The sequence below is a fragment of the Phalangium opilio genome, unplaced genomic scaffold (genome assembly GCF_054372755.1).
Source record: "Phalangium opilio isolate 3A_F unplaced genomic scaffold, DU_Popi_V2 ptg000003l_1, whole genome shotgun sequence".
NCBI lineage: Eukaryota > Metazoa > Arthropoda > Arachnida > Opiliones > Phalangiidae > Phalangium > Phalangium opilio.
The window spans coordinates 5048283-5068643 of NW_028324145.1; the positions used below are offsets into that span (position 1 = coordinate 5048283).

Here is a 20361-nt window from a genome sequence, read left to right on the forward strand (position 1 = left end):
TAGAAGTATAGACCCTGCTGAAATTAGAAAACAGCAAATCTGTCCTACATTGAACCTAAACCTAACAAGTAACAACATCAATAACCTAACGGTTATCAAACCTAACCTTACCTAAACGATCACGTCACAAATACAATGTAGGTCAGGTTTATCCGCCCTACTGTCTGCTAATGCGCTTGGCCTCTGGTTATCATGTTATTGGACGAATTGTACCACCTGACCAACTGACGGATTCAGTCATTTCATTGCTCAAGCACTTTTTTTACAATAGTTTCAATATTCATTATTTTATACGCTTTTCGAATAAAAAAAATTTCAGCCAGTATATAAGAAATATTTCAAACGTTAAACTACAGCCTTCTGCGCAAATTTACGAAAATTCTGTGACCCTAGATACAAAATGCTCCGTCTTCCATATCCCGCCAAATTTCTAGTATAGGGATCCAACGTCGTCTCGCTCGGGACAAAACTGGGATGCTGCAATGACACGGTTCAATATAGATGGGAAAAGTGCTGGCTAGGGAAAATATATTTTATCTCGCAGTTGGTGTGCCAGAGACGCATGCTGGGAAACCCAAAAGTCACTGGACACGATGCCAAAAATAAAAATTCGAAAAGTTTCGATCGCATTTTCATAGAATGTCATTTTTTTGATTTTTATACAAACGTCAAATTATTTATGAAGTTTCGATATAACTAAGATGATTTAGTTTTGAAAGCGGATAAAAATCGAATAACTTTGATATCGATATGAAAGAAACTAAAAGGAGAATTGCAGAGTTTGAGTTAAGGGGTACTGAATGCATTGACGTATCGATTCGATGCCCCCATTTTTTATCCATATGAAGTTGTATAACTATGCCTACATACGTAGTTTATAGAAACAGAAGTTTGTGTGTGTGTGGGTTTATGGCGTACGTCTGTGGAACCCATCAATAAGACGAGAAGACTTATGAGAAACTGGTTAAGAACTTTGGAGGGACGTCTTTTGGTCCACATACCCAACAATGTTCTATCTTAAAGCAGACGATGCCGCCTTGAAGGAGAAAGGGATGGAGTGGTAACCCCCATACCTAAAACGTTGCCTTTGAACCCCCACCGGAACGGCACCGAAGTCCTCGCAGCATCCTCCCTGCTTAGCTAGATCTCATACAAGGGCACTACGTGTCAGCACTTAACAACAATTGCCTGTCGAAGTTTAGGGGCGTGCGCAAGGTACACTGGAAGAATTTTGGTGCTGCAGGTCGCCTATCATAATTTCCACTTCATCTTACCTCATTTTACCCCGACACCAGGTCCCCAATTTTGAAAAGGGTCAATTACACACGTAGATATTAAAATTTCTCAATAGAAATTTTTCTTGTTATACGTAAAGAAAAGGGAACCCAAATTGAATTGATTGATTGATTTGTAAGAGTAAAATATTATTTATTGAAATAACTGTCAGTGTCAAGGTTTAGTCAAAAATTTATCACTCTATTGTATAGTACGAATTAGCCTTATCGAAACCCATGAAAAGGGTTTCTAATCTGATACATTACAAGTCTAATAAATAAAGTGTATATAGAAGTAAAATTCGTATATAACAAGACATTACGAGCTCGATATTTCTAGCTTCGGTCATTATCTTAGAAAGCAGCGGAAAAGCAATTTGAATTGTGATCATTCTTCGTTGCTGGCAAAATACCGGCCAGGCCATTATTTCGTTGCCGCGGAAAAGATAAGAGAACGCCAATGATACGTCAAAATTAATATCTTCATAAATTAGAAAGTAGACGGTATAAAGGCGCCCTAATGCGTCCATCGATTGGATATAAAACGGCCCAACGTCCCCAGCCAAATATTCCGCGCCTTCGAGTAACCTCGCGAGAATTTGTTTAATTAGAAATTAAGCCCAACTAGTTTTAAAATTACGTCAAAGTTATTACCACCAGTATATAACGTCGTCTGCTATGTTAACAACAACCCCATTATATTAAGAAAGACCCAGTTTAATCCGTCCGTCTGTCTGTCTGTCTGTAAATTAACATTCTGGCAGCGTTTAAATTGAAAAAAAATGGTTATTTTAAACAGTGTTAACTTTAATTATATTAATTTATCATATTAACACAGTGAATCAGTTACAAGACACGTTGCCTATCTCAAGGAGAACGTATATGGAGGAGACTGAGCCAGAAAAAAATTAACGTAGTCCCCCGTTCCTAAAACGGTACTGTGCTGTTCCCCGGTTACCGCTACCCCCTCACGGCAAGAGAGCGTACATTCTCGCGCATGCGTTCAAGCCTCCTTGCTCTCGTGTCATGAGCTTGTATATAATTTAGCGCCTTTACCAACGGCTTGCGCGTCGAAGATGCGCGCCACTGTATCATCTGTATGTGGTATTCTGCCTCGTTTTTTTTTGGTTTTTACCTCCCCTTTCCAGAACGTGTCTCCCCTGTTACACATCCTCTTTGCATATCTGGACCCATAAAACCCGCATAGAAATTAATACGGGATATATGGGGGCAAAATGATTTCTATTTGCTGTATCATAAGTATGACACTTCCTATACTTCGTAATGCTAGAGACTTATTGAGAGCTAGTTCGAGAACGACGCGAGAATTGACTATACTCGGTTTTGCAACCCACCTTCCTATTTAGTCTGTACTAATCCTTTGACAGCGCCTCACCAGGCGTCACTTCCTGACAAGCTTTCTACAACCAGTTACAAACTTATGGGACTTATCTTATAAACCTATGGCTGTATGTCGTCCTAGTTTAAAATGTACATGGATGAAGAAGCAATATAAAGGGCTAACTTACTCAGGATTTTTTCTTTTACATAAACCTAACACTTAACTCGCAAAACTAAATAACTCCACTGAACGAATTGACTCTCGTATAACGTCAAGAGTCCCAGTCTGTTGTATCTTCCACAAAATTAAGACGAATTACTGTATTTATTAAATAAATCGTTAAGCCTTTTTAAAAAAGGGTCATAATTGACCTTGAACTTTCTATAAATAATGGGCATGACGTAATTGTTTCCGAACGAAACCCCCTTGCATCAATTACACGTGTAGCTTTCTCATTTAGTAAAGTGTATACATGTTTACTACATTATACACTGCAGGATTGGAACTAAAAGGGGGTTACGTCAATGATTGATTCGTTATAGATTGTTGGTGTTCTGTACTCGCGCGGAGACAGAGTGATCGCAAATTGAAGAAACGTTTCAATTAATGACTTTGGCTTCCAGGATCGAACCGAAGACTTCCCTAGAGGCTACTCCCGTTTTGCCCTACTGCAACTCGTGCGCCGCCAGCTCATAGCTGACAAAGAGAATATAACAGGGGAGTGGAAGAAATATCTCTGTCAAGGCTTTTAAAAAATGGTGTCATTCAGGGTTCTGATGATTCTTTACACCTCTTATTGACTGAAATCCTTTTAGAGCCGAGTCTTAGTGTTACCAAAACGAATATGGTTTTGAGAAAAGTCAGAAAATAATGAAAATATCAAGAAAACAAGGTAAAGTTAGTATTTAAAGGGTTACTATTCCCAAATTAGTTTCCTTATTTTATGTTTGAAAGTAGTTTAATTTACGAACTTCTGACGTTAATCCTAAAGATATTTTAACTTTAAATGAGAGTTTCAAAACAGTGATTAGCTCTCCCTTAGCACCACCTAATTTAAAAAAAGAAATAACCACTTTTCCATTTTCGTGTGCGTATTCCTTTAAATTTACTCCAGTGATATTTATCTTGAAACTCTACCAAATGAGTTGATAACACGATTGAATAGAGCTACCTCAGCCTTAGTGTGACGTCACCCATGCTATTTACCCGTAGAACCAAAGCGGTACCAAACATGACCCCCACTGTCAAAGCTAATCCTGTAACGTTTTACCTAGGCACTGACGTCACAACTGAGATACCTCTATATTTATCTTAGCCCGTTTAAGCAGACTACTAAACAGACGACGTGAACCACGTAACTCACCGTAAATAACTAAACTCGAAATTTCATGGTTACAAAATAGTGTTCAGCCTTCTACTTCTCTTGACATATATTCTCTATGTAACTACAGCTAGATCTATAGGTATATAAGAATGATTTTGGCTTTATACCGGTACCGTTGATCGAATTTCTCTGGCCTATCTTCTTCTCTTTTGAGCCAGGCTATTCATCCCGGGGTAGAAGTCGCACCAATCAATCTTATCCCTAGGAAACAAGGGCAAGGCGCTCACTTTTGTTTATCCATTTTGCGTGCCCCACATGAACCCTTCCGCTTCCCTATACACCAACTTAGACTACGAAAACAAGCGAAACGACTCCCTTTAGTGCCAGCCGGGGTAATCTGTACACTCCCTTTATGGTCAAGAGAGAGTTCATCCATTTTTAGAGAACACGTATGACTATACTTTCATTTAATTTACTTTTAATAAAAGGGAAATAGTTTTGTTAGTCTAAGTAGTCAAGGATGTGTAGAAAAGGAGAAGATTTGTACGGGAATTTTCGACTGATAATCCTACATCTTATCTACTACCTTAGACCACCTAAACATGGACAGGCAACTGAATAGGGAATGAGCTAGGTTTGCTAAATGCAACGCCTGACTCTAGCGCTGTGGCGGCATGTGTCACAAGTTTACGGCCAAACCCTAGTAAAAACCTAACCATGGACAGGAAACTGAATAGGGAATGAGCTAGGTTAGCTTAAAGCAATGCCTGACTCTAGCGCTGTGGCGGCATGTGGCGCAAGTTTACCACCAAACCCTAGTAAAATAGTAAAACCAATAAGTGATATCTAGTTTATTAGGGAGAAGGTATAAGATGCCTATATAAGTACTCGCGCGCCGTAGTCCCTTTTCGTCATTCGCTTCGCGCTGACGTGAGTTTTCAAGAACCAATGAGATGTTGGTTGTAATTTAAGGGTGGATATTAACTCCGGACCTACGTTAGGACTGGAGATAAAGTTGGGAATGTGGAGAATTTATACCTTATCCCTAGTAAATTAGATATGACTTCTTGGTAAAACTTTGAAAATAGTGCACTTTGCGTCGAAAAGAGGGCGCAAAATAGTACAAAGAGTAGCCCACGTGACAATATAGAAACATTTTAACCATTTTTGATCCCCCTTTCTCCCATTGTGGGAGCAGTCTAGGCTCGCGGTGTGGAATACTACTTCACCCCACAATACGACTCCTTTTCGACTCCTCCCAGTCTCAGTTAAACTTTTCGAGGGCAAAAAAAAAGGTAAAAATAAAACTGGCGCGTGCTTTTTCGTGCGTTTTCATCCATTTCAACGCGATGAAACGAACCAGCAGAATGCATGGACAACAACAACAAAAAAGTATATCACCCGTAGAGTGGTTCGCGTGGGATTTCGCGCCAAAAAAACCGACTGTAGTTGACAGCTCGACATCCGGGTATATATGCTCTCTGGGAATTCAAAAGGAGTGTTTGCTGGTGTAGACCACCTCACCCGGAAACGCGCGGGCTATTATATGCCCTACACAATCTCCTACCCACAAACCCCTTCGCGTTAGAAGTTACACCGTGTCAGAGAATGTCATCAAAAAAAGCGGGATACAATAACACGTGTATACAGTGACCCCTAGATCAGCGCGTGACCTGTCATGGAATGGTCATTCGACTTAAGGGACAGCATTAACGATAATTAAACAACTTTATGTTCGCCCGCACTACACTGATCGAATTTCTCGGTTCTCAATCTAATTTCTCTATCGCCCTTATGCAGAATCTGCCACGAAGAACGCTAATTGCTGGACAAAATCATCTAAAGTGACCTCTCCCGCCACAAAATTGTCAGATTACTTTAATGAATAAGGGAAACGTTCAAACGTCACTTCACTTTTAAAACTAAGGGGTGTTAATTTGGAGAGGAAGCCAAGGGTTAACTTATTGATTTGAAAGGGTCCCCGCTTCTTAACTTCATTGACCATTCTTAAGACTATACATAGTTTCCAGACAGGAACGTGAATTGACGTTTGCATCACCCTTAAACTTAATTAAGAGTTGATTGCCACCACCGCGTTAGAAATTTTTCTATCAAAAGGTTTTAAGTATATATCAAGCCAACCGCGAGAGACGGGGTGAAGAGGTTAAAATCATTTGATCTCATTCACTGATTGGGATACGTGTGGGTTCAAATCTGGACAATCTTTTGAAAACGCTAGACTGGTCGCCGGTCGAGTGCTTTTCACTTTTCCTCTCTCGGGACATTGGGAAAGTTCAGAGGAAAATCTTCAATTAGAGTAGATGGATTCCGACCAATCCTAATTCCCTTTTGTCTCATTCCTTTTGACTATAGTGAGATTTCTCTCTCTCTCTCTCTCTCTCTCTCTCTCTCTCTCGCAAATTTGGCCAGCATCTCTCATACTCGGCGTCGAAAGGGCCTTTAATCTTTCTTAGTTATCTGCAATACACCTTCGGATCTTACGCACTGTACGACGCGCGAAGACTTGGAGATTGAAGCTAAGGTTTTAGTCAGATTATCAAACACCGCATGGATATTTGAAACAAAATTGTTAAGTTATTCCCTCAAAAGGGGTCATTTTGCGTTGATTCCGATCTACGAAGTCATATTCCGTCTTTCAGTTCGAGTCACAAGCCTCGTTTTGGCATCTGTCAGTGTTACGAGCCTTCTATGTTTGTCGAGAGAAGTGTTCCACAAAGCGGGGTAATTGTAACACGATTCTTCCCAAAATCATTTTACATTTGAAGCAAGATTACTAAACCGAATCACATCATACGCGAAAAATAGTTCCCTCATCATTACTCTATTAGCTCTGAACTATTTTCCAAGGCGCATGCGCTTGTGGGTTTTTGTCCCACGTCAAGACAATCAATTTTTGTGGGTTGATTGCTGAGGATTTAGTACCAAGCAGTTATAGAATTCACGCTAGCTGGTGCGATACCCATCTGAATTTTGATGAGCATGCAGGAGAGCAAACAAAATGACATGAGCCTGGGAAAAATCATGTTTCATACTGGCTAATATAGTGTGTCAATTTTGTCAATAACCCTTTATAACGATTTTTGAATCGAAATTTCAAAGTTGATCTGAAAATACCGTAAGATGTCGCGTCATACCATTTAGGAAACACTGCAGTAGTAGGGTCTCGGATTACAGGGCTCCCACCAAAATCTCAAAAATAAATAGGGGAAAAAGGGACTTTTCACGATAAAAATAGGGTAAAATAGGGACCTCAATTCTAAAAGTAGGAACCAAAAAGGGACCAGTGGTAAAACAAAATGATATCTTTTCTGTGAAAATATCACAAACAGTTAGGAACCTATTACTCTTTTCTATTTTTTTCGACAAAAAAATAGGATATTATTTCTGACTTTTTTTTGTTTATATTCTTATTCTAAGGGAGCGGTAGGTAAGACTTGATACTGGCTCTAATGTATAAGGAAGGTTTTTTTGATTAGAAGTAACTATTTTCGTATCATGTTTACTGTTTTTGAAAAAATCCACTGAACTGGAATTTGGGCCTTTACAGGGTTCGTACAAAATTTTTGGAATGAAATTCCCTGACTTTTCCAGGTTTTCCCTGACTAAGTTAAACAAATTTCTCTGACCATTTGCAATAACGTACATGGCGAACATATATGAAAACCAGTCTAAATTCAGTCGAATAATTTTTGCACGATTTTTTATTGTTATAAAAATTAGCCAATTAATTCGTTTAAATTTAACATTTAGTAAATCATAAATAACCGGAGCGAGCGAAGCGAGCTCCGCGAATTTGGGGCTCTGGTAAAATCTCAGACAAGACATTTTCAGGTCACCCTTATACTTTTTCTGAGGTTTATAAAAATAGGGTGATTTAAGGACCGAATACCAATTTTAGGGTAGATTAAGGACCTTGTAGGAAAATAAGGACTTTAGGGACTTTTAGGGACCTGGTGGGAGCCCTGGGATTAGTATACACTTTAAATATCTATGGATAAAGCAAGGTCTCCCTTTGTATAAAGGTGGGTTCCCCGCCGTGTTGCAGGGCTTTGATCGTCATTTTGGGGACCCTACTCTATAATATATACCATCTATATTCCTCTCGTTACCTTCTCTCGCCCTCCCCCCCCGCGCCTTCTTCAAATGAACACGATCTCCCTTGGTTTATTATTATACAAACTTTAAGCTATTGAAGTTGGGAATATTCACGTCTAAGAAATTACAAGCAGCGAGGATTTATAATATTCTGGATTCGACATCGAAGGCTCCATCGCGAGAAAGCGGAGTTCTAACGCGTAAATACGCGTCAATTTTCTAAGCCTTGGTCACCATCGTAATCAATGAGATAGAATATACGTATTAAACCTAGAGTCACAACGCGGGATCTCGAGATCGACGTTTCGCGATACGCTTTTTGTGGAGCATGAATCTTTTTCAAATACGGGTGGCGCCACCTATTAATCACTTGAAGAACTTTTTTATTACCGCCTGCTGCTATAATCTGCGTAACAAGCTGTCAAGATAGTTTTTTAAACGTGTTACATAAAATACGCGAGTTAAATAATAAAAAACTCTAGTCCTTAATCTAATAAATAGATGAAATAAAAATCATAACGATGTTTCTGATTGCAACTAAGCGAGTTAAAGTCGTAATTAGTTCCGCTAGAGGCTCACAGATGGCGCTGTCATATTTTGATAAACTTGCTTGATAAAAACAATGTGTTTCGCGGTAAGCCAATTTGAATTGTAACTCTAGGTTTAATACATATATTTTCTATCTCATTGATCGTAATAACTAAGAAGACGGTAGCCGGGGATTTTCGTAGGAAGCACCGATTTCCATGTAAGATAACCTTAGCTCTAATTCGGAAAACAAACTATACGGGGGTCTCTTCGAGTTGTTGCGTTGTCGTACTACCGTTTTAAACGAGATTAATTCGTTAAAGGCGTCCCGGTAATAACTATAAAGCTAAACAGACGAGGCTTAACGTATACAGGGTTGGGCCTTTCCAAAAGTGGATGAGCCGCTTCCCCGCGGATCGTACTTTACAATCTTAACTTAAACCTATTTAGCGAAAGACTAATTCCTTGGAAAAGATTCAACAAATATCCTACTAAGTTTTAGAAGGAAAAATACTAATTACGTTCACCCTTTAACCCTCGAACCCAGGCTGGGTTTAAAGATGTGAAAAGAGAGAGAGAAGGACCGCCCGGACGACAATACCAGAAATTCGAAACGACGTCCGCTAAAATCAGGGAGGAGTCGAAAAGGAGACTCATTGTTGGGAGAACTAGAATTCTACACATCAACCTACAGTGTAGGAGAAAGGGGGTTAATTTGGTTTCACTTGGTTTTCTGTTTCGATACAGGGTGTTTATGATAAGTCTGCCATAAATTAAAAGGATGTTATTTGGGAAATCAATTTTGAGTCGAAAATGTCATTTCTATGATATTTTACCGTCCGGGCCACTGTTTTCGAGTTATGATTTGAGTATTTTAGGGATGACACCTTAATGAAATTAGCAGTGTTCCATATTCTTAATTCAATTTAAGGGGTTATCCGTAAAATACTTCAAACATAACGTGAAACCAGTGGCCTGGACGGAAAAAAATGTCATATAAGTTACGTTTTGGACTCAAAATCGCCCAAAGAACATCCCCCTTAATTTATGGCAGACTTATCAGAAACACCAAGAAGTGATATTTAGTTTACTAGGGAGAAGGTATAAATTCGCTACTCTTCCAGCATATCTCCAGTCCAAACGTAGGTCCGGAGTTAATCCCCGCCTCTAAATTACAACCAGCATCTCATTGGTTCTTGAAAACTCACGTCAGCGCGACGCGAATGACGAAAATTACATATTTTCCGACTGAAGAGAGGCGAAATAGCCCGGCCTAATTTTACGTCCCCCCTTGTATTTTGAAAGGGGGACTGGGATTATGGCACGCGAATACTTAGGCATCTTATAGCTTCTCTCTAATAAATTAGATATCACTTCTTGGAAATACCCTCTATAGATTAACTATTTAGCGTCCTCTCTCCAACAAAGAATGTACTATTTAATATAAAAATCTGGTACGTACTAAGATTCACGGTTGTCATTCTAAAAAGCGATTACAATTCTTCTCCTTTCCAACTCATCCCTTCTAAAATTACCTCTCCCTCCCCCGTAACAAAATGCCGGACAGCGTGCAAGCGACTCGAGACTTCTCCAAAATTTTGTTAATTGGAGTATAATTAATGATATTATTGCCGCACGAAAACATCCAATTATGTTAAAACGTAATATGGCCGACGTAAAATATGAAATACGCGGGATCGAGGGAGTCTGCCCCAGTTATCACGAAATTAATATTAAATTAACATTTTACGGTATAACTGGGAAATTATCAATTATGAATCTATTAAAATTAATTAGGATAAAGAGAGAAAAAACAACAACTAATTCTGACTATCACGAAAGGCGACTGATGAAGCTCGCGTTATTAAATGGATTATAAATAATAGTTAAAGCAAAAGGGACCTGGCTACTACTTTAGATTAACTTCGGCTTCCTATACGTAAACCGGTTTGATTTTATATTATCATAAGTTCATAGAGATATGTTCCATAAGTTTGTCACTGGTTACTGAGAGCTTGTCATGAAATGACGTAGGTCATAGATTCTTGTAAAGCGACGCATGGTGATGCGCTATCAACTTCGACTTCCTACTTAAACCAGTTTGATTTTATATTACCATAAGTTCATAAGATGCGTTCCATAAGTTTGTCACTGGTTACAAACTGGAGCTTTTCATGAAGTGACATAGATCATAGATTCTCGTAAAGCGATGCCTGGTGAGGCGCTGTCAAAGGTTTAGTACAGACTAAATAAGAAGATGGACTGCAATTAATCGAAGGTATTCAATTCTCGCTTGTCGTTCTCGAACTATAGCTCGAGCTGTAAGTCTCTAGCATTACGAGTATATATAGTGTCATACTTAGGGAACACATCTTATAAACTTATAATATTACTTAATGATACGCGATATTTTAAATACATTTTTGAATATTTAATCATTTTTCAAAAGCCCAATAACAGAAGGTAAGGTTTAAGGTTCTGCTATACTTTTAAGAAAAACATTCCTTAATAAAAATAAACATTATCTGAACCCTAACCAATCAAAAATTGCCTCATTCCATAACTTTTGAAGAGTGATATTATTATTATTATTATTATTATTATTATTATTATTATTATTTTCCATCATACTGTGGAGAGTTTGGGAATTTTAGAAAGGTATAAAATCCATTTCGCGTAAAAGCATCCCACATCTCACGCCTGCTGGGAAACAAAGGGTTTTATTTTCTCTCTCTCTCTTACTCCCTCACATTCTCCATCTTCTCAGTCTCTAAGAACCCCATCCCTCTCTAAGCCTTGGCTGGCTGCTTTAACATCTACCAGAGTCTCCGTTATAAAGGAAAAGCAGGAAACGGTAAATCTACCAGGGCCTCTATGTTTATGCAAAGACTGGAATCGCCTCTAATTCGACACAAAGTCACTCCATCGTTATAACAAGAACAACTGCAAGGCTTAATGAGTACTTACAGTACAAAATGTAGGCGTGGAAAACTGTTAGAAATTAGATTCACTTATTTGATGACCAATGCTTAGAGTGAGAGATATAGTCAGGGCAGAACTCACTTTTCATTCAATAAACTTTCATAAACAAGGCTAAGATTGAGAGATTTCGGTTCTAAACATACTTTTTCATTCATTTATTTCCATTTATCTCATGAACAATGATAAGAGCGAGAGATTTAGGCCTGAGTTTCCATTTTCATACAATTATTTCATGACCAAGGCTTAGAGTGAGAGCTTGGTGAGAGATTCCAGTTCTAAACATACTTTTTCATTCATTTCCATTTATTTCTTGACCAAGGCTTAGAGCGAGAGATTTAGGCCTGTACTTAGTTTTTAATTCAATTATTTCATGACCAAGGCTTCGAGTGCGAGTTAAATTTGTTACTTAATTTACTTTTTCATTTATTTACTTGATGACCAAGGCTTAGACCGAGATATTTGAGCCTGAACTTAATTTTTCATTTAATTATTTCATGAGCAAGGCTTAGAAATACAAGTGGAATCTTTCAGTCTCTTCAGAGTTTTCTAGAAATCTCCAGTATAAGACTATAGAAGTTGATGTAGAGTCTATGGGGGGGGGGAGAGAATATAGTAGAGAAGTGGGCTAGAAATCAATCTTATCTATGTGGTGGAGCCCTCCGTCGCGAGAGACCGGTACTTTAGTAAATATTCTAGCCCCATATTTTCCCAGTTATAACGAGGCCTAAGGCAATATTCGAGGGATACGAATCCCTTCTCTCTTCAGCTTTATTTTGCGCTTCGAAACACAATATACACCGCGGTTCCGGTCCTTCGGGGCTATACCCAACCAACTATCAACGTGGCACAACACAACAAGCCAGCAAGAATGCACCAGCAATATATAATACTTCTTTTCGAGAGAAGTGTACCACAAAGCGGGGTGGGCAATCGTAACATGACTCTCCCCAACAGCAAGGTTACTAAACCGAATCACGTACAGGGTTCATACAAAATCTGGAAAATCAATTTCCCTGATATTTCCAGGTTTTTTCATAGGTTTTCCGTGATATTTCCAGGTGTAAGAGCTCCTAATTTTATAGAGTATGCTAATAACACTACAAACATGGCCTTGAGAGGCCTCAGAGTGACCGCGAGTACCGCTGGAACCATCTCTATGGCTGGAAATTATTATTATTAAATTATACGAAAATTATTTTTCTTTCGGCTACCTCGATCGAAAATAAACTGGATTGGGCGAAAAGTACACTATCCTCGTAAATTTCCCTGATTTCCCTGACATTTACTATTTATTTGAAATTTCCCTGAGTTTTCCCTGACGTTTGACGCAAAAATCAATTTCCCTGATATTTCCCGGTTTTCCAGGTTTGTATGAACCCTGACGTATGCGATAAATAGTTCCCTCGTCATTACACTATTGGGTCTTAACTATTTGCCAAGGCGCATGCTCTTGTGGATTTTTGTCCCATCCGTCAAGTCAATCAAGGTTTGTGGGTTGATTGCTGAGGATTCAGTAATTACCAAACAGTTATAGAATTCGCACCAGCACGGTGCAATGTCCATCTGAAGTTTGTTGAGCGGGAGAGCAAACAAAAGGGGTTCCCTCGCCTGGGTAGATTCATGCTACATAACTGAAGTATTACGAGGATACATAGTGTCAGCCTTCTTCTATTATCCCCTTCTGATACTACTGTATATACTTCAAACGTACGTTGGATGCGTGCTCGTACAAGGGTATGGGGAATCTGTACACAACGCGGGAATGCTCCAATGGGGATGGAAGTATATACAAAGAATATCTAGCGAATGGTTGGTTGGATGAAAAAGAAAAATTATCCGTTTCATTCATCCCACTACCATAAAAAAAAGAAAGAAGGTTATTTTTACTCGTGTTTGTTTTAAGAAAAGGGGAAAATATCGAATATTTTGTTCCCTTCCATGATTCTTTTGCTGATGTTGGAAATATATCCAAGATTCATTCAAAATCCATTAAGGCTTTAAATATCCATGTATTTTATACCAGTTCTTTTTTTTTTTTTTCATCTTCTAAGAAGAAATTGAAGTTGTTTCAAGTTACGCTTTGGAAATATGTATATATTTATGAACATTCAGTCGATGTATATATTTAAAACCGTATCTCCAGAACCAAGTGACTTTCTATACTGGAACTAGTTCTAACCCGAAGTTGTCCGTTAGTACTTGATCCCAATAAGGAAGGATCTGATAATCCACGGTTATTTTGGAAAATGGGGGTCAGATAAGTATCTTCCTTACGAGATACGTGCCGTAAATATTTTGACCTTACAAAAATCTTTGTTAACACACTTGATAGTGCACTAAGCTTTTTGACAATGTAATTGTAGATCAATTCTTTGTATCAGTTTCAGCATGAGTTTATAAGGTATGTTCCATAAGTATGACCAGGAATGTATGGAGTGCATGGGTTGACACTACAAATAATTCGTAATGCTCGAGCTAGTTCGAGAACGACGTCAGAATTGGCAACTCTGTGTTAGTTTCGCAGCCCACCTTCCTATTTAGTCTGTACTAAGCGTTTGACAGCGCCTCACAAGGCGTCTCTTTAAAAGAATCTATGACCTACGTTAATTCATGAAAAGCTCCAGTTTGTAACCAGTGACAAACTTATGGAACATATCTTAAGAACTTATGGTTTTAGTAGTGGTCTTTATGATTAAACTTTATCAGAGGATATCATTAAGTACCTTCTTGCACTAAACATTTCCCCGTAACTATTTACAATTATCGAGTGAACCAGATTATTTTTAGTACTAACTTTCAACACTTGACCATATTTGAAGCAAACTTCTAACAGATTCTCTACCACTAAAATCAGTCTTAAAAGGTATTGCATGTAAACGCGCCTAAATTAGGCGTTTACATTCAATACAATACACCCTTGACGTATTCTATTTATAACAGTTAAAAAGAAACTTGACGTATGGTACAAGTTTTTCTTTGTGTTCCACCAAAAATCGACCAATCAGATGAACGTATATATAAGAAAGCCCTCTGGAAACATAATGGACGTCATCGTTTCCCGCCTTTTACCACGAGACTGCTGTAGACCTATGTTTTACAAGGAGAGTGAATCTATAACGACTAGATCTAACCCCTCGTGTCCTATATAAACAGTTTTCTTTTCGGTTCGTACGTCAGAAGCTGGTATAAAAGCAAGGCAAGTGTTAGGAGGAGGACATGGTACAAGGACTACGGGGATAAAGAAAGAAGAAAGACTGTACTAGGACTTAATTAAGAGGTACTAATTATGTTGAGGTTCCTTTGATGGGTCGCCTCATCATTCTCACTGCCCCAACAATCTAATTAATGCAGCTGGACAAGAAATTGCTAGTTTTTTCCCCACAAACTCTTCCCTCTTTATCGTTGGGTGGATCTTAAAAAGGGATTGGACAGTTCTTCAATCAAATTCGTGCCAAATATAAACCCTCTTCAGTCTTACACACGGTCTTCAAGATGACTGATAGACCTTTTTCAAAAGATGGGGGGTAAAATAGAGTCTGGTGTTTAACTACCTTGTTTTGTTTTCTTAAGACAGAACACCCCATAATGACTTCGGTGGACTGCTAACTTTGATGAAGCCCTCTCTAAAGTCTTTGCTGCCCATATACCAATCTTAACCCTGTATCAAGCAGACAAAACCGCGTCCCCTTTTGAAAAAGGTCTATTAACATTTACAAAAACTAAACAATTCCGCGAAGATAACTTCGGAATCGCCGTTCCGAAGTTTAATCTCACACCTTCCCTTTAAACATCTTAATCACTTTGCGCAATTGCTTCTAACATAAATTTGGATAACCCAAAGACGGCGGGCGTCCGGCAATGTAATTGTTATAATTTTAAATTGGAAATTACAGAAAATGGGTCTGGGAAGAGAAGGGCATGGAGAACCCGACGACTTATTGTAAACCACCGCATAGCTCCAGACATTTTAAGGTAGACAAATTGCCCGGTATCTGTTTCCAGGGCCTGTAGCCTACGCCTAGCAGGCAAGAGAAGCTTTAGTCTAGGCCTAAATTTCGCTAGGAGACAGGAATTTGCCCAAAGAGAGAGAAGAGAGAGAGAGAGAGAGAGAGAGAGAGAGAGAGAGAGAGAGAGAGAGAGAGAGAGAGAGAGAGAGAGAGTAAGAGTAAGAGAGAAATGTCAATAGCTATAGCTCGTGGACCAGCGATTTTCCATCTAGTAAGCGCGATAATTTACTAACACGATAATAAAAGGGTTGATATTTTACCCGTGATAGATGGAGTAGGTTGGAAACGAATTTCCGATGTCCAACGATCGAGGTTTAAAGCGATAATCTGTCCCAATACCCTTACAAATGCGACATAGTCTCGGTGATTGGTACATATTACAAGGAAGAGGACATGCAGAAACGCGCTTCAAACCTTGAACTGGAGCTGCTCGCCGATACGATTTTTCCCGCCTTTTTTTTTACTATTTCTTGTACAGGTCCCTCTCATCCTTTTGCCAACAGCAGTAGCAGCAGCGCGGTGCATGCCTATCGTTAGGTGCCGTTGTGTCTCAAATAGAGTATGATTGCAACGAAACGACGTTCGAAACCACCTTCAAGGTTCTATAATCCGTTATCTCTAAGGGTGGATCCCTTCTCAACCATTCCTACCTCCGCCAAGGCTTGATAGCCTAGCTAGCTACAGAGACATTCGTAGTTTTTCTTGGCAAGCGGAAAACGCTTTCTTTTTAGTTACAACTTTTCTCCGCATCAACGATTTACTACCCATCTGCACCCAACTCCTTACCGTCTCTATGATCAGCGAACCGAACCAAATACTAACAAGATCGACGAGCCAAAAGACAAAATACAAAAACCATCACCAAAAGGGAAACGTTCCTACCTTCATGGCGTTTGAGAATTCGGACAAAGGGGCTAGAAGTTCACGCATGCTGTGGTTCATCCACATCAAGAAGACTCAAACCACTGTAGTTAAAATGAAGCTCTCCAGTTTCAAAAATCTGAAATATTAAAAACAAACAATTAGATTTCATGTTTTGGTAACTATATTTAAAGACAAAAATTTCGTTTAATCAACCATGCGCTTGACAATAAGCCTCTTCGATCTAAAAAAAGGTGTATAGGCAACCTTCAGTATCGAGACATCCAATGGGGCTTGACACATAGCCGTCTCTGCGCACTCTCAAAACCTGGCGCCAGAAAGCGAGATGGAAGGCAGAGTTTTAGCAACGTGTCTTTCACTATCAGTTACATCGACGAGGCTTATAAGTCTTATTAAGTAATGTACAATGCGGTATGTAGGGGGCGTGTCAAGCGTTACTATTTCCGCCAGTAGTGATTGGGCAATATCACATGACTTTACATGGACGACTCGATAGAGTCAACGGAAATGCCTATGTCCATTCCTAGTACACTTATAACGCTACAATTCAAAACAGCGAAAACGCTATGAACATTTTTTTTTCAAATCTTGAGCTTTACAGTCATTCTAAATACCACGAAAACCTTTAAATAGACAGGGTTTAAAAAGACAAGAGGGTATACTAGCAGACGGATGGCGACTACGGACACAATGACTAAAAGCGCGTCGATGCTGATGCTTTGAAGGGTGGGCTAGCGCCCAATCCCTATTTCTTCAAGCTGCAGGCAGGACTCAAGCTTGCCTATCTCTCTACACCCTCAATGCTTTTTCTTTCGTATAGATAAATAGAAAACGGGCAGCGAGGGTCCGTCAGAGGGAGTAAAAAAAGGGTGGCTCAGTAATACCATGGTTATATATTATTATCGAGCCACCACCACCACCGCCGCTAAGGTTGAACCATGGTTCTAGAAAAGCAAGGCCGGATGGTATACGGTGTATAAAGAATATACTCTTTCTTCCTCATCTTAGTCCGCTTCCCTGAACGCCATTGCCCGCGCTATGAGTTGTTACAGTGAAGGTTTCGCCGCGCAGAAGACACAGTCATTCAGAAAGAACTTATCCATCGTTACGGATGGTCGCTCAATCCTGCTTCTGCAGAAGTGATGACGTGCTCATCAGAAAAAGGGGGTCAAATCATGCTTCAACTATACATAACATCCGTTTCATAGGTAAATGATCATCCATAAAGATCTCATAAGCGATCTAATTCAAAATTGCTGTACATTTTCTCATGATGGTCCGTTTTTCAAAAGGGCAGTTAAGAGCCGGTCTCATTTGAATTGGGTACTTTCATCTTGGAGTAGGGTGGCTTATACTAGAACAGCATGAGCGCTAAAACGAGAGGGTCGTTTCCAAGCATGGCCTTAATATTTACCCATAATACCTTGGGCTTAAGCTTTAGGTATTTACTAGTAATAGCAACAAAAACAAATTTTCACACGTGACTTAGCTACTAAAATATTTTGAGCCAAGAGGTGGCTGCACTCAATGATGCCCAACCTTGAAAAGCATGCTGGGATTTTTTAACAACCACGGATGACCCTCACCCCCACAATTAAACCACTCCAGTATCAGACTTCACTCCTCCAAGCTTTCATCATCTATTGTCACATAGTTGGATTTTAGAGCAGGGTTTTAAATCGTAGAGGTAAAGTCGAAAGTGGGGTGGCGTAGCGGTTAGCGCTTTCGCCTCGCAGCAAGAGGATCCCGGACTGTGGCACCGGGTGAAAATCCGGGAACAAATCCTTCTGCGTAGAGTTTGCAAGTTCTCTCCCCGCTTGTTAAAGGAGTTTTCCTCCGCGGTCTATAACCCGGTTCTCCTTTCCATCAAAACTTGCAGAGGTTAACGGTAATAGTTAGTATAGGGCGCTGTCGGTTAGCTGTGGCATAGGGGCTAGCCACCACTCCTCTATGCATTGTAAAGGCGTTAGATAAGTGGCAATAAGTCGCAAGATGACTTGGTCCAATTAGCTAGCTGAACTTTTAAAGCTAGAGAAAAAAGTAACAATTTCTAATTTTTTATCGCAAACAGAACAAAATTTTTACCCTCAACAGTCACGATTGAAATTCCAGCAATTAATCAATTAGAAGTTGGTTTCATAATTTTATAAGGTTAGATTTCTGTGAGAGAAAAGTGTACGAGAGAGAGAGAGAGAGAGAGAGAGAGCGAGCAAAGAGTTAATGCTCTTTACCCTTTTCAAACTTAATAACAGAAAAGTGAAATCTGCGTTTCGTAAATGCGTTTATGATTAAAAAACATGCGTGTCATATTCCCTCGAGACCAATTTAATCTAAATTTTAACGTCCCTTAAACCGAACTAAGTGAGGAGGCAATCTCGATGGTGAAATTTGCTTAAAACCTATCTTACCAATTTTTTTATTTTAAATAAAGTGGATATATATTTTTTGTTACTTAAAAACGATAGGTTTTTTTTACTTTATCCTATTATTGGTTTTTTTTCTTCTCTCCCATGATGATAATCTATAATAGAACTATTATAGCGCGCGACCCTCTTGATCCTATGAGAGTCAATTTCGTTTAAAGTGGACAGTTTTTTAGGAAGTGGGGAGGAAGGGGTCCGGGGATGCTTTCAAACCCTTTAAAGAGAAAAAGTACAGTCTCTAAAAACGAATTATAACTTTCTCCCATCATCGGACGAAGATGTAGGTTCTAAGGTCATGGACTTACTATTTCGCAAGAGGGACGAGCGTTAAATTTTTGTGACGTGAGGAAATAGAAAGCGACCCAACCCTCGCGAGTTTCAAACCTTAAAACAGTCCTTTGAAATTTCAAGAAATCAACCTTGATTCATTAGCAAAATTGCCTCAATCTCGAACAGAGAAATTCACAGTGCCCTTGTTATACAAGTGTAGTGCCAAATTATGACATATGACACATGTTTCTGATAAGTCTACCATAAATTAAGGGGGATGTTCTTTGGGATATTTTGAGTAGAAATGTTCTGTGATGATCCCTTAAAATTAATTAAGGAATCTGAAAGACAATGTTCCCTAATTTAATTATGGGATCATCGCTAAAACACTCAAATCATAACTTGAAAACAGTGGCCCGAACCGCAAAATGTCATAGAAGGGGTGTACTTAGTACAGCAACAACAATAAACATGTACAAGATTTTAAACTCAAAATCGCCCAAAGAACATTCCCCTTAATTTATGTCGGACTTATCAGAAACACAATGTAATTTAAACAATCTATCCTTTTAAATGACCAAAATGTTTGATGAAAATATGACTTAATAGGCCCTGTGTTTATCAAGATTGTGTGTCAGTTTATTTGTAAGCCAAAGATTACTTAAAACTACCTCATGTCATACATGGTTTTCGGTAATATACTAAGCTAATGTTGTCTATGAACCCTTATTTAAAAGTTAAACTCTTGAACTATATATGGTACTAAGCTTTACTATAGCTCGTGGTAAGGTTTCTTGTCCCTTATAGGGAAGCGCAAGTTCCATGGTGAGATCAAGGGGGGGGGGGCGCTCCATAATCACGTGACACTAGAGAGGTGTGTAAGGTTAGAAGGGAGAATCTATGGGAAAAGCAATTTTTGGGTGACTTCCTTATAAAGTTCCTATACTGAGGGACAAAATTTTTCAGCTTGGGAGAACCTTCCGCTAACTTATAAGTTTTAAAAGAAAAGGGATATATGGATCCATAGAGGGAGAAATTTTTAGAGGTTTCCTTATTTGACGGCAGCTATGGAACAGGCCAACCGATAAAACACAAGCCGTCGGAAGTGATTTGTCGGAAAAGAATGAATTTTAGAAGAAAAATCGAACCCCAGCCAGAGGGTATAGAAAAAACAAGACTCGCGAGTCAACCATATTAGTGTGGTGGATATGTG

The 20361-nt window shown here is 39.1% G+C and overlaps 2 long non-coding RNA genes across 3 annotated transcripts in view; one reads left to right on the forward strand and one right to left on the reverse strand.

Annotated features, from left to right (window-relative positions):
• The window catches only part of LOC149717251 (uncharacterized), a 139409-nt gene that overhangs the window by 112836 nt on the left and 6212 nt on the right, over positions 1–20361 (reverse strand). The window contains exon 2 of the long non-coding RNA XR_016366352.1: positions 16456–16573. This is a non-coding gene — a long non-coding RNA (uncharacterized LOC149717251). The remainder of the gene's footprint in view (positions 1–16455; positions 16574–20361) is intronic.
• On the forward strand, positions 7930–16605 carry LOC149717254 (uncharacterized). 2 transcript variants are annotated; one of them, XR_016366355.1, is made up of 3 exons: positions 7930–9279; positions 14507–14843; positions 15460–16605. It is a non-coding gene; the product is annotated as an uncharacterized LOC149717254 (long non-coding RNA). The 2 variants fall into 2 exon arrangements; XR_016366354.1 differs by lacking the exon at positions 7930–9279 and adding an exon at positions 11195–14429.